We start from the raw sequence: 10323 nt of genomic DNA, 5'->3' as shown, positions 1-10323 counted from the left end.
CCCGCCCCTACCGTCGCCCTCGCCCCCGCCCCCGCCCCGGCTCTAGGAAGTCTTTTGGGAGAAAAATGGCTCAGTCCAGCTTGTAAGGGCAGAACTGGACCCTTATCAGAGCCTCGGTTTGTGCGTGTGAGAACTCAAACAAGACACGGTGTTTTCTTTGCCTATCTGCGCCTTTTGACAGCTGGCACCGGTTACCTCTTAGATCTGGAAACGGCCAAGGTTAGACAGGCCAGGCCGGAGCAGCTTTTCCACAATTAGAAACGCGTGCCCGGCTCCTTCCACGCGCGGGGGCGGCGGCCAAGGAGCCTGCCCAGCCTATCACAGAGCCGAGCGTTGCCACACCCCTCCGCAGGCTGGGCGCGCCTGCCCGGCGTGGGCACCGCGTACTGGTCCCGCAGCCCTCTTGCTCCAGCTCCAGAGGGGAGGGAGGTGGGGGGAGCTGGCCAGAGCGTGGCAGAGGAAGACAAGTGCATGCCCCAGCAAAAGGTGAGGCTGAGAAACCAACCCTTCTGTCAGGCCCGTGACCAGGTGAAATTTATGGCATTCAGAGGGCTCGGGAGCTCCATCCCGGAAAGGTGCTTATTTTGAAGTTCTGTTGAGGAACAGGGTGTTCTGGTTTCTTCAAAGTGGCGTCACTGCTTCCTTTTTCGGCAGCTGTCTGCTTAGTACATTCCATCTTTCTCTTTTTCTATCCTGGCCTTCTCTCTGTTTGCTCCCCTAAAGCTTTTTTTTTTTTAATCTCATTACATTGCTGCTCCTCCTTGCCGCTCCCACCCTGTTGTTTTGGATGTTCCCGTTTCCATCTGTCTTTTTGGACCTTGGCAAGTATGGACATCCCCCCAACCCCCACCCCGCCATCTCTACTGCCGCTTTTCACTTATCTGAAAAGATGAGGAGGAAAGACTTGATTCTGGAAACGTTAAAAACTAGCCCTTCGAGCCGCCTCCAGCCACTCACTCGTGAGAAAGCTCACACCCGGCCCAGCCGTGAGACCAAGAAATCCAAATGGAGTTTCCAGAATGCCAAGGGAAAGTGCCGCGGAGATTTAAAGGGGAGCTTAGTAGGGGGGACAAGATGGTGAACTACATCTCCCTGTGAGAATTATTTTGAAAGCCCTGGGGGCGAAGGACACAATTCTTTTGGTTTCTGAGGAGTAGCCATTTCAGTCTTTCCTCTTGCCTGTATTATTTCCTACTATCCAGAAAGCGTTGAGTTGGGAATGGGCCAGTATTTTCAGGTGACAGACTCAGAGTCCCAAGTGGCACCAGCAGCAGTGACCATGGTTACCAATGACAGGCATGGAGAAGAGAGTGAATGTGGGAGTGGGCGAAGGGAAAGAAGAGCCATGTGTTACAGTGAGAGGAAGGCTGGGGTGGTGGCAGAACAGCCAGCTGGGGGTCAGGGGCCACCCCAGTCCTGTCTGTGCCACTAATTAGCTGGGGCCTCACTTCACTCACACACAAAATGGGGTTCTGGGTTTCTAAGGTCATTACTAGCTCTGATCACCCATAGAGTTGGAACTACCCTCTGGGTAGTAGGGCATAGGTGTCAGACATCTCTAATGTCAAGGAGAGCCCCAGCTGGCTCGTTCTTTTTTCTTTTTTTTTCTTCAGTTTGCTGTAGGGCATGGGCACTTGCTGGAAGGTGGGGGGATAGTGAGAGCTCCCCCCTGTGGGGGTGGCCCTGCAGCAGTCCCTTCTCCATTCTCTCAGGATTTTGGACATGCTCAGCCATGTGCCCAGTATATTTTTTCAAGCTGCCGGGTCCATTACTCGAACTGTACAGTCAGTCATGAGATCCAGCTGCCTTGACCACATCACCACCAGCTAGCCCTGGTTCATTCTTAGCACTCACTTTTTTTTTTTTTTTTTTTTTTAGAGATTTTTGGTATAGGGCATGTGCGCCTGCCGGAGAGACAGAGGGAAACAAGAAATCACCACCCCCACCCCGGAGGGGATGGCCATGCTGCAATCTCTCTTCCTCCATTCTCCTTCAGGAGTTTGAACATGCATGCTTACACACCTGGCATGAGTTTGAAGTCACCAGATCCGGGACTCAAATCACAGTCAACTATGTGGGAGACAAGTGATGTAACTGTTATGCCATCTGCTGGTCCCAGCACTATTTTTTTTTTTTTTTTTTTTTTTTTTTTTTGAGGTTTTTGCTATAGGGTATGTGCACTTGCCAGAAAGACAAAAAGAGACAGAGGACAGAAAGCAAGAAATCACCCCCAGGGGGGATGGCCACACCTCAATCCTTTCTCCTCCATTCTCCTCTCGGGATTTTGGGCACGCACGCACATGCGCCTGGTGTGAGTTTAAGCCACCGGGTCTGGGACTAGAACTGTGGTCAACTACATGGGAGTCTAGCCACATAGCCATTATGCCATCTGCTGGTCCCAAGCACTCACTATTCTTATAAGAACCAATCCAGCCCCTATCCAAATGATCTCATCCCAGCTTTCACCTGTCAGATCAAAGCAGTGTGGTTCAAGGAGCACTTGCTAAGTTGACAAAAGGAATGAGATTGATTCAGGGATCGTGCAGGAGAGCATTCATGGGCCATCTGAGGAAGGCACAAAAGGACCCTTTGCCAGCCCAGCTCAATGAGAAGCCAGAGCCCTGTATCTAAAGGCAAGGGAGTTCTTGAAAACAGTCATCCAGTGGCCTCAGGGGAGACCTATACCTTGTGAACACTCTTCGGGCAAGATGCAGCAGCCACAGTATGTACCCTCCTCCCAGTACTGTCTGGCATCTTGCCTGCCTTGCTTCATGGGGCCATCCCACGAATGGAACACCCTGATAGACACTTCCTGGAACAGCCTAATGACTCCCGGGGACAACCTCCTGATATTTTCTGCATAGACTCACCCACCTATCCATCTTCTATTCAGTAAGCTTTAGCACCTGCTGTGTGCCAGACAGAGTCACAGGATCTGAAACCACACAGGACATTGTTGATGACTGTGTGTACATTGCTGGCGTCAGAAAGCACAGGATAGTTCCATTCTCTTCTGGGCCTGTGGAGTAGAGCTGCAGCGGATATGGTGCTTCTTGGCTTTCTGGGGGACATTCCTTCCTAGCAGCTGGAGGCACTTGCTGTACGGCTAGTGTAGCTTTCTCCTACTTGTGGAAAGTGAGGCACAGGGACTTGCCTCACTATGTGGGCTCCTGGCCCAGTGCCTTCACCTTAAGCTCATCAGCCTCACACCCCTACTCCATCCTCATGCCTGTGACCCCACACTTTCATATAACTTGGGTTGAAGGACCCCAGAGCAAATCATTTGTAGAGGAGCATTCGCCTGAGAACAAGATAAAACAGATTAGAATTCACTGGGCCAGCAGGTGGCATGGTGGTTAAGGTGCTAGACTCCCACATGGCCGACAACGTTTCAAGTCCCAGACCTGGTCACTTGCTTTCTCCCTTTTTCTCTCTCTCTTTCTCTCTTGTGAGTGCACTTGCCCTATAGCAAATTTTAAAAATAATAATAATGAAGTTAAGTAAATATCTTTTTAGAAATTAGAAATGGAGGCCAGCAGTTGGTGTAGTGGCCATGTTGCTGGACTCCCATGTAGTTGACCACGGCTCAAGTCCCAGACCCGGTGGCTTAAACTCACGCTGGGCGTGTGTGCGTGCGTGCCTAAGATCCTGAGAGGAGAATGGAGGAGAAGGGATTGCGGTGTGTCCATCCCTTCTGGGGGGTAGTTTCTCTCTTTCTCTCTCTCTTTTTAGCGAGCACACATGCCCTATAGCAAAAACCTCTCCAAAATAAATAAGTAAGTAAGAGAAATCAAGAAAAAGATTCAGGAGGAAGCAACAGAGGAGCAGGAGGGCACCGGCGCGCAGTGTATTGGGTCATCAGAAAAGTCAGGAAGTATTTTTTCATGTTTCCCTGTGCGAAAATGTATCATGACTTTTCCAGCGACCCAATAGCTGGATGTGTGGTATGGCCTTTCTACGACCCTCCAGATAGTCCCCTTTTCCAGCTGCTCTGCTTTACCTCTTGCTGTCAGCATGATCCTGAAGGTCATATCCTCTTTTGTGTTTTAGTATCTTCACAGGATTAAAATGGAGCATACGTTTTACAAAGAGGGAAGGGAAGCTCAGAGAGGTTAACTGACTTGTCCAAGTTTCTTGAGAGTAAGTGGTTAAGATGGGGAGAGAACCCTGGCCATTGGGTTTTAAATTTAAAAAAAAAAGTTTTTTAAAGGCCATCCTAGTGGCCTAGTGGTTAAGGGACCCAGATCCTACCTAGCAGCTGCACTTGAATCTTAGACCTAGCCGCTTAAAAAACATGTCAGGAACGTGTGTGTGCATATCCCAAACCCCAACAGGATATAGAAATAGAGAGAAGGGATTGCAGGATTGCAGTGTAACTATATCCCATTTTGGGAATGTTTTCTCCTTTTCCCTTTCTTCTCCCTGACAAGAATACTCATACTATGACTTTTTTTTTTTTTTTTGAGAGCTTTTTTTATTATAGGGCGCGTGCGCTCGCCAGAAAGACAGAGAGAGACAGAGAGACAGAAAGCGAGAAATCACCCCCCAGGGGGGATGGCCATGCTGCTATCCCTTCTCCTCCATTCTCCTCTCGGGATCTTGGGCACACATGCATGTTTGCGTGCATGCCCCAAATCCCAATAAGATAGCAAAATAAAGGAAAAAGGGTTGTGGTATGACCATGCCCCATTGGGGGACACTTTTCTTGTCTCTATGGCATAAGTCTACTGGCGGGACCAGCAGATGACATAATAATGGTTACGTCGCTGGACTCCCACGTAGTGGACCGTGGTTCAAGTCCCAGACTGGGCCACTTAACTCACACCAGGCATGTGTGTGTCTGTGCCCATACCCAAGATCCTGAGAGGAGAATGGAGGAGAAGGGATTGTAGCGTGGCCATCCCCCCTGTGGGGTGATTTCTCTCTTTCTGTCTCTCTGTCTCTTTCTGACGAGTGCACATGCTCTATAGCAAAAACCTCTCTTTAAAAAAAAAAAAAGAGGCGAGCAGATGGCATGGAAGTTAAGGTGCTGGATCCCACATGGCTGATGGCATGATTGAAGTTCTGAAGTTCCAGACCCAGTGGCTTGAAACTCACACTGGGCACATATATATGCATGCCAACAATCCTAAGAGGAAGGTGGAGCAGAAAGGATTGCAGTGTGGCTGTCTTTACTGTAGGGTGTTGTCTCACTTTCTCTTTTTCTCTCTTTCTGTCTCTATCTCTTTCTGGTGAGTGCATGCATCTTATAGCAAAAACTTAAAAAAATAAAAAGTTTTATTTTAATTTTATTTTTTTAAAGAATTATTTTATTTAATTTGACCAAGGAAAGACAGAGAGAGAGGAAAGAAAGTGGGAAAGCAAGTCGCCAGGTCCAGGATCCAAACCATGGTCAGCCATGTGGAAGTCCAGCACTTCAACCACAATGCCACCTGCCAGCCCCCCAATCCTTTTTTTTTTTTAAGAGAGATTTTTGCTATAGGATGCATGTGCTCACCAAAGAGACAGAAAGCGAGAGTAATCACACCCTCCCCCCCGGGGGGGTGATGGCCATGCTGCAATCCCTTCTCCTCCATTCTCCTCTTGGGACTTTTGGCATGCACACACACACACACACACACACACACACACACGCCTGGCGTGAGTTTTAAGCCACCGGGTCCAGGACTCAAACTGTGGTGGACTATATTGGAATTCAGCACCGTAACTATTATGCCATCTGCTGGTCCCCATTTTTAAAACTTTTTAAATGAAGAGTTGTTCATGCTAGTGATTCACTGATATTCTATTTCAAAGTACACTATTGAGATTTTTTTTTTTTAATTGCCACAAGGCACATGTGCTTGCCAGAGACAGAGAGGAAGAGAGAAAAAGCACCACTCCCCAGTGGAAAATTGCCACGCCGCAACCCCTTCTCCATTTCTCCACTCTGTTAGGATTTGGGGCATACTTGCACACACCCTAGTGTGTCTTTCAAGTCACTGGAGCCAGGACTTGAATCATAGTTATGCAGGATCCAGCCTCACTTAACCACTAGGCTATAGGGCTGGTCCAACAGGTTAAATTTTTTTCAAAGAATTATTTAATTTTATTCATTCACTGACTTATTTTAATTTGACCAGAGAAAGACAGATACTCAGAGAGAAGGAAAGTGAGAAAGCAGGCTACCAGGTCTAGGACTTGGACCAAGGTTGGCCATGTGCGAGTGTCCAGTACCTTAACCACCAGGCTACCTACTGACCCCCATGAGAGTAATTTTAAATTGCCTCTTTTACCTATGTTTATAATTGATTAATTTTTTTTAAATGCCCCAAGACGTCTTTCCTATGCTTCCCTTTCAAAAGTTACAATCCTTGGGAACCAGCAGTTAGCGTAATGGCTATGTCGCTGGACTCCCACGTAGTCGACCGCAGTTCATGTCCCGGACCCGGTGGCTTAAAACTCACGCCGGGCGCGTGTGCGTGCGTGCCCAAGATCCCAAGAGGAGAATGGAGGAGAAGGGATTGTGGCGTGACCATCCCCCCTGGGGGGTGATTTCTCGCTTTCTGTCTCTATGTCTCTCTCTGTCTGTCTGGCAAGCGCACGCGCCCTATAGTGAAAACCTCTCCAGAAAGAAAAAAAAAAAGTTACAATCCTTTAACCTTGCATACCTTGCATGCCTCACTGCCTACTGAACTGGTTGGGTTGACTCAGCCTGGGAAAGTCACAGAGCAAGCTCCACCAAAGTGTGTTTGTATTGTGCACCACAAGACAGTCCTAGTATGGCCACTCTGTACCCCTCTGACGTGAAGAGTGAATTCGGACTCTTGACCCTTGAGATCATCTCTTGGCTTTCCATTTTGATCTCTTTTACAGCCTTTGTAGCCTCTGACCAGTAAAATATGAAGAAGCATGTCTGTGAATGGCACTCTGCTGCCTTACAGAGAATTTGTAATTTGTGGGGTTTGGTTTGCATGTGGATCTGGGTTGTGTATATGGGCTTGAAGTCATTAGGAAAGTGGAGGAGACTGGAGGAAAACCTGGGACTATTTACAGTAGTGATACAAGGGACCAGCAGTTGGTGTAATGGCTATGTCGCTGGACTCCCATGTAGTTGATGTGGTTTGAGTCCAGGAGCCAGTGGCTTAAACTCACGCCGGGCGCATGTGCGTGTGTGCCCAAGATCCTGAGAGAAAAATGGAAGAGAAGGGATTGCGGTGTGGCCATCCCCCCTGGGGGGTGATTTCTTGCTTTCTGTCTCTCTATCTCTGTCTTTCTGGTGAGCACATGTGCCCTATAGCAAAAACCTCTCAAAAAAAAAAAAAAAAACTTACAGGGGCCAGAGAGTAGCAGAGCAGTAACACATCATGCTTTGTGAGGCAGATCCATGTGGGAAGATTCTGGGTTCACATCTGGAAACATCCCTGAGTATGCTATGTACGTGTGTGCCTTTGATCTGGGCGGGCAGGCTAGGGGTGGATTGTGGCGTTGAGACCTGTTGAGGGTTCTCTGTCTCTCTCTTTCTCTCTCTCTGGAAAAGTAAATAAGCTTTTGTTTTAAAAAATTTTTTTTCAACTGCAGAAATTTATTATTTTATAGTTTTGAAGGTTAGAAGTCCTAAACTTGGCTGTCTGCAAGCCTGTTTTCCTTTTGGAGGCCCCAAGGATTATTTCCTTGCCTTTTCCAGACTCTGAGGACCTCTTCCGTTCTTTGGTTCATGGCCCCTTTCCAAGCTTCAAAGCCAGCAGTCTAGCATCTCTGAATCCCTTTCTCTGGCTTGTTTCCCCACATCTCCTTTTGTAACTCTGACTCTATTGTCTTCCCTCCTATGTGGACTCCAGTGATTACATCTGGGCCTACAGACTAGGATAGTCTTCTCATTTCAAAATCTTTCATTTAATCACATTTGCTGAGTTCCTTTTGCCAGGTAAGGTAACATAAATACAAACTCCCAAGATTAGAATGTTGACATCTTTGGGATGGCCATTATTCTGCCTTCCTGCAAGCCCCATGAGGTCTACTGTCATTGTCATAGAGAGGAAGTGAAGGGGAGGCTTCTGTGATTCCCAGGATCAAAGTTTGCCCACCCTCTCCACAGGGGGGCAAGCATCTCTTCCTGTCCCACAGCCTTCCCAAGGGCAGACAGCTTTGAGCCTGTCTCTCCTACTTGGCAATTGAGAGGCCCTGGGCTCTGGGCAGGGCCCCCAAATGGCTGGGTTCTGAGTTTCCTGCCATCTGTCTGCCTCACTCTTCGGATTTCTCCTGTCACCTTGATGTTGAGTACTTCAGACTGGGTGAATTAAGTAACCAAGCCCTGCCTTCAATATCTTCTTGAAGTCTCATCTTCCTGAGAGTCTTTTCATCTTATTTTTTGCTCAGCCTTCCCAGAGCCAAGGGCAGGACGTGTGTCAGGGAGGAGGATGGCGGCCACTGTCAGATGCTTTGGGGGGCTACCTGGCCTTGGAGAACAGCAGGGAGGTCCCTGATGACCGACTGTGGCAAGGACAGTTTGGAGAAGTGAAAGCTTGATGAGAATGGGTTCAAGACAAAAAAAAAAAAAAAAAAAAAAAGGGGGGGGGGGTGGAAAATGCCCATGCAATACACGTAAACCTGGGCTTCCATGGCCTCTGTAGAACAGTAGCAACCACTGTCACACTAGGTCACAATGGACAGGAACCAAATCCGTAAGCCTTTCTATCTTGTCCAGCTGGACCAAAATTATACAAGTGTCCGTGTGGCTAGTGTTTCCTCTTCCTATATGAAGTGCCTCTGATTCCCCTAGGCTGAGTTAGGGGACCTTCAGAGACACTTGTGAACTCACACAGTTTCATGGGCATCTCTTAGATCAGCCATCTTTCCCATTAGACCATCCACTTCCTGAAGGCAGGGCACTTGGACGGGACCCTCACATTTCAAGATGGGGACCCACTGGTCCCCATCTCCATGTGGGTTCCTTGGGGTCTCTCCATCTCAGGCATACAGAATTCATGGTCTCACTTAGAAAAGAGAAAGGGACAGAGTTGTCAGCAACAGAAAGGAGAGCTGTGTAGCAGATGGGCTGCAGCACTCCCGAGCAGGGCAGGGCTTGGCAGACAGCTGAGTATTGCCTTGACTCACTGACCTTTCCTCTCTGGATGGAAGCTCAGGTTTCAGTCTGATGTGAGAGAAGCTGTCCAGGGGCACCAGGAGACTGCAAGTGCCCTCATTCCCCTGTCACATGCTGTGATCACCCAGCTGCAGGCCAAAGGGTCAGACCTGAAGCCTGTAGCCATTCTTCTTTTCTTTTTCTTTCTTTTTTTTCTTTGTGTGTGTGTGTGTCTGTCTGTCTGTGTGTTGTGCAACCCACCCAGTCGGCATTTTATTGTAGTGCCTGAGGATAAGACAGCTGCTTAAGTCTGTAGCCATTCTTCTAAGATTAGGTGTCACAAAGCCCTGCCTTTACACATCTCATTCTCAGAATTTCTCTTTATTCTGAAAGAACTCACTGTAAAGGTGAAAGGTTAAATATTAGTCAAGGACGAGGCTCTTGGGAAGTTGCAGAGATTAGGCAAGGTGAGACTGAAGACACCCACAGCAAGATCCACAAAGCGCCCCTCTGCTTCACCCATCTCTGGTCACCCCTGGGATTCAGTAGAATTGACAGTTTAAAGGAATCTTGGCCAGATCTGTCTTGTAAGAAGCGTTTTTATTTTTCTATCCCAATGCACAGGGAGGTGGCCACGTACCCTCCCTCCTACTTGGAGAAAGAATTCGAGTTGTCCTATTCTGCCCTCATTGTCCTCAGACACGATCTTGTCACCTCCCCACCACGTCCTCTCTTCCCCTTGGTGGAGGAGGATTCTCTTCTCCGAGATCAACGTTTAGTTACGTGTTCCGTAACCCTTACCTATCTCTGAGACACCGGGGCTTTGTTTTCTAATCTTCCTTCCTTTCCGTCTCTTTTAGTCATCACTGCTTGTGTCTGCCTGAATTCCTGGGTTCCGAAGCCCAGGCTCATCCCAAGCATGTCGCTTGGCCCTGGAGAGAAGCTGAGATCACGGGCTTGGTTGTTTAGAGTGACTTGGATGGTTGTCACCAGGCGCATGATCCTGAAACCCTTATTGAATTGAGTAAGATAAACCAGATGGGTATTTATCAGGATGTCTCAGTCCATCTAGAACCTTCGAGTATTTACAGAATGTTCTCCCTGTTCAGCCTCTTGAAATCCTTCCTCTGACAACATGTTTTGACCCTCCTTATATGACACCATCTTGGATAACGGCCCCTCTGTGAGGAGTCAAGAATTTCTGCTCATGAAGTCAAGCTTCCTGTTGTTCTTTCGCTCTGTGAAACTAGCGAGGGAGT

At 48.2% G+C, this 10323-nt stretch overlaps 1 protein-coding gene across 3 annotated transcripts in view; it reads left to right on the top strand.

Moving 5' to 3' along the window:
• Nucleotides 1-10323, top strand: part of SLC7A8 (solute carrier family 7 member 8) — a 69651-nt gene that overhangs the window by 39186 nt on the left and 20142 nt on the right. Inside the window, exon 1 of one of the 3 annotated variants that reach the window (XM_006144517.3) lies at nucleotides 385-486. The exons of 1 other annotated variant lie outside the window; for it this stretch is intronic. The gene's annotated coding sequence lies outside the window, so the exon portion shown is untranslated. Of the gene's footprint in view, nucleotides 1-384; nucleotides 487-9514; nucleotides 9532-10323 lie in introns of those variants that run through there. One more of the 3 variants, XM_006144518.3, reaches the window with a different exon arrangement.

The sequence above is a fragment of the Tupaia chinensis genome, unplaced genomic scaffold, assembly GCF_000334495.1.
Source record: "Tupaia chinensis unplaced genomic scaffold, TupChi_1.0 Scaffold000126_2, whole genome shotgun sequence".
Classification (NCBI taxonomy): domain Eukaryota; kingdom Metazoa; phylum Chordata; class Mammalia; order Scandentia; family Tupaiidae; genus Tupaia; species Tupaia belangeri.
The sequence above is the reverse complement of the archived record's forward strand: the minus strand, read 5'-3'. Positions and strand labels throughout refer to the sequence as shown.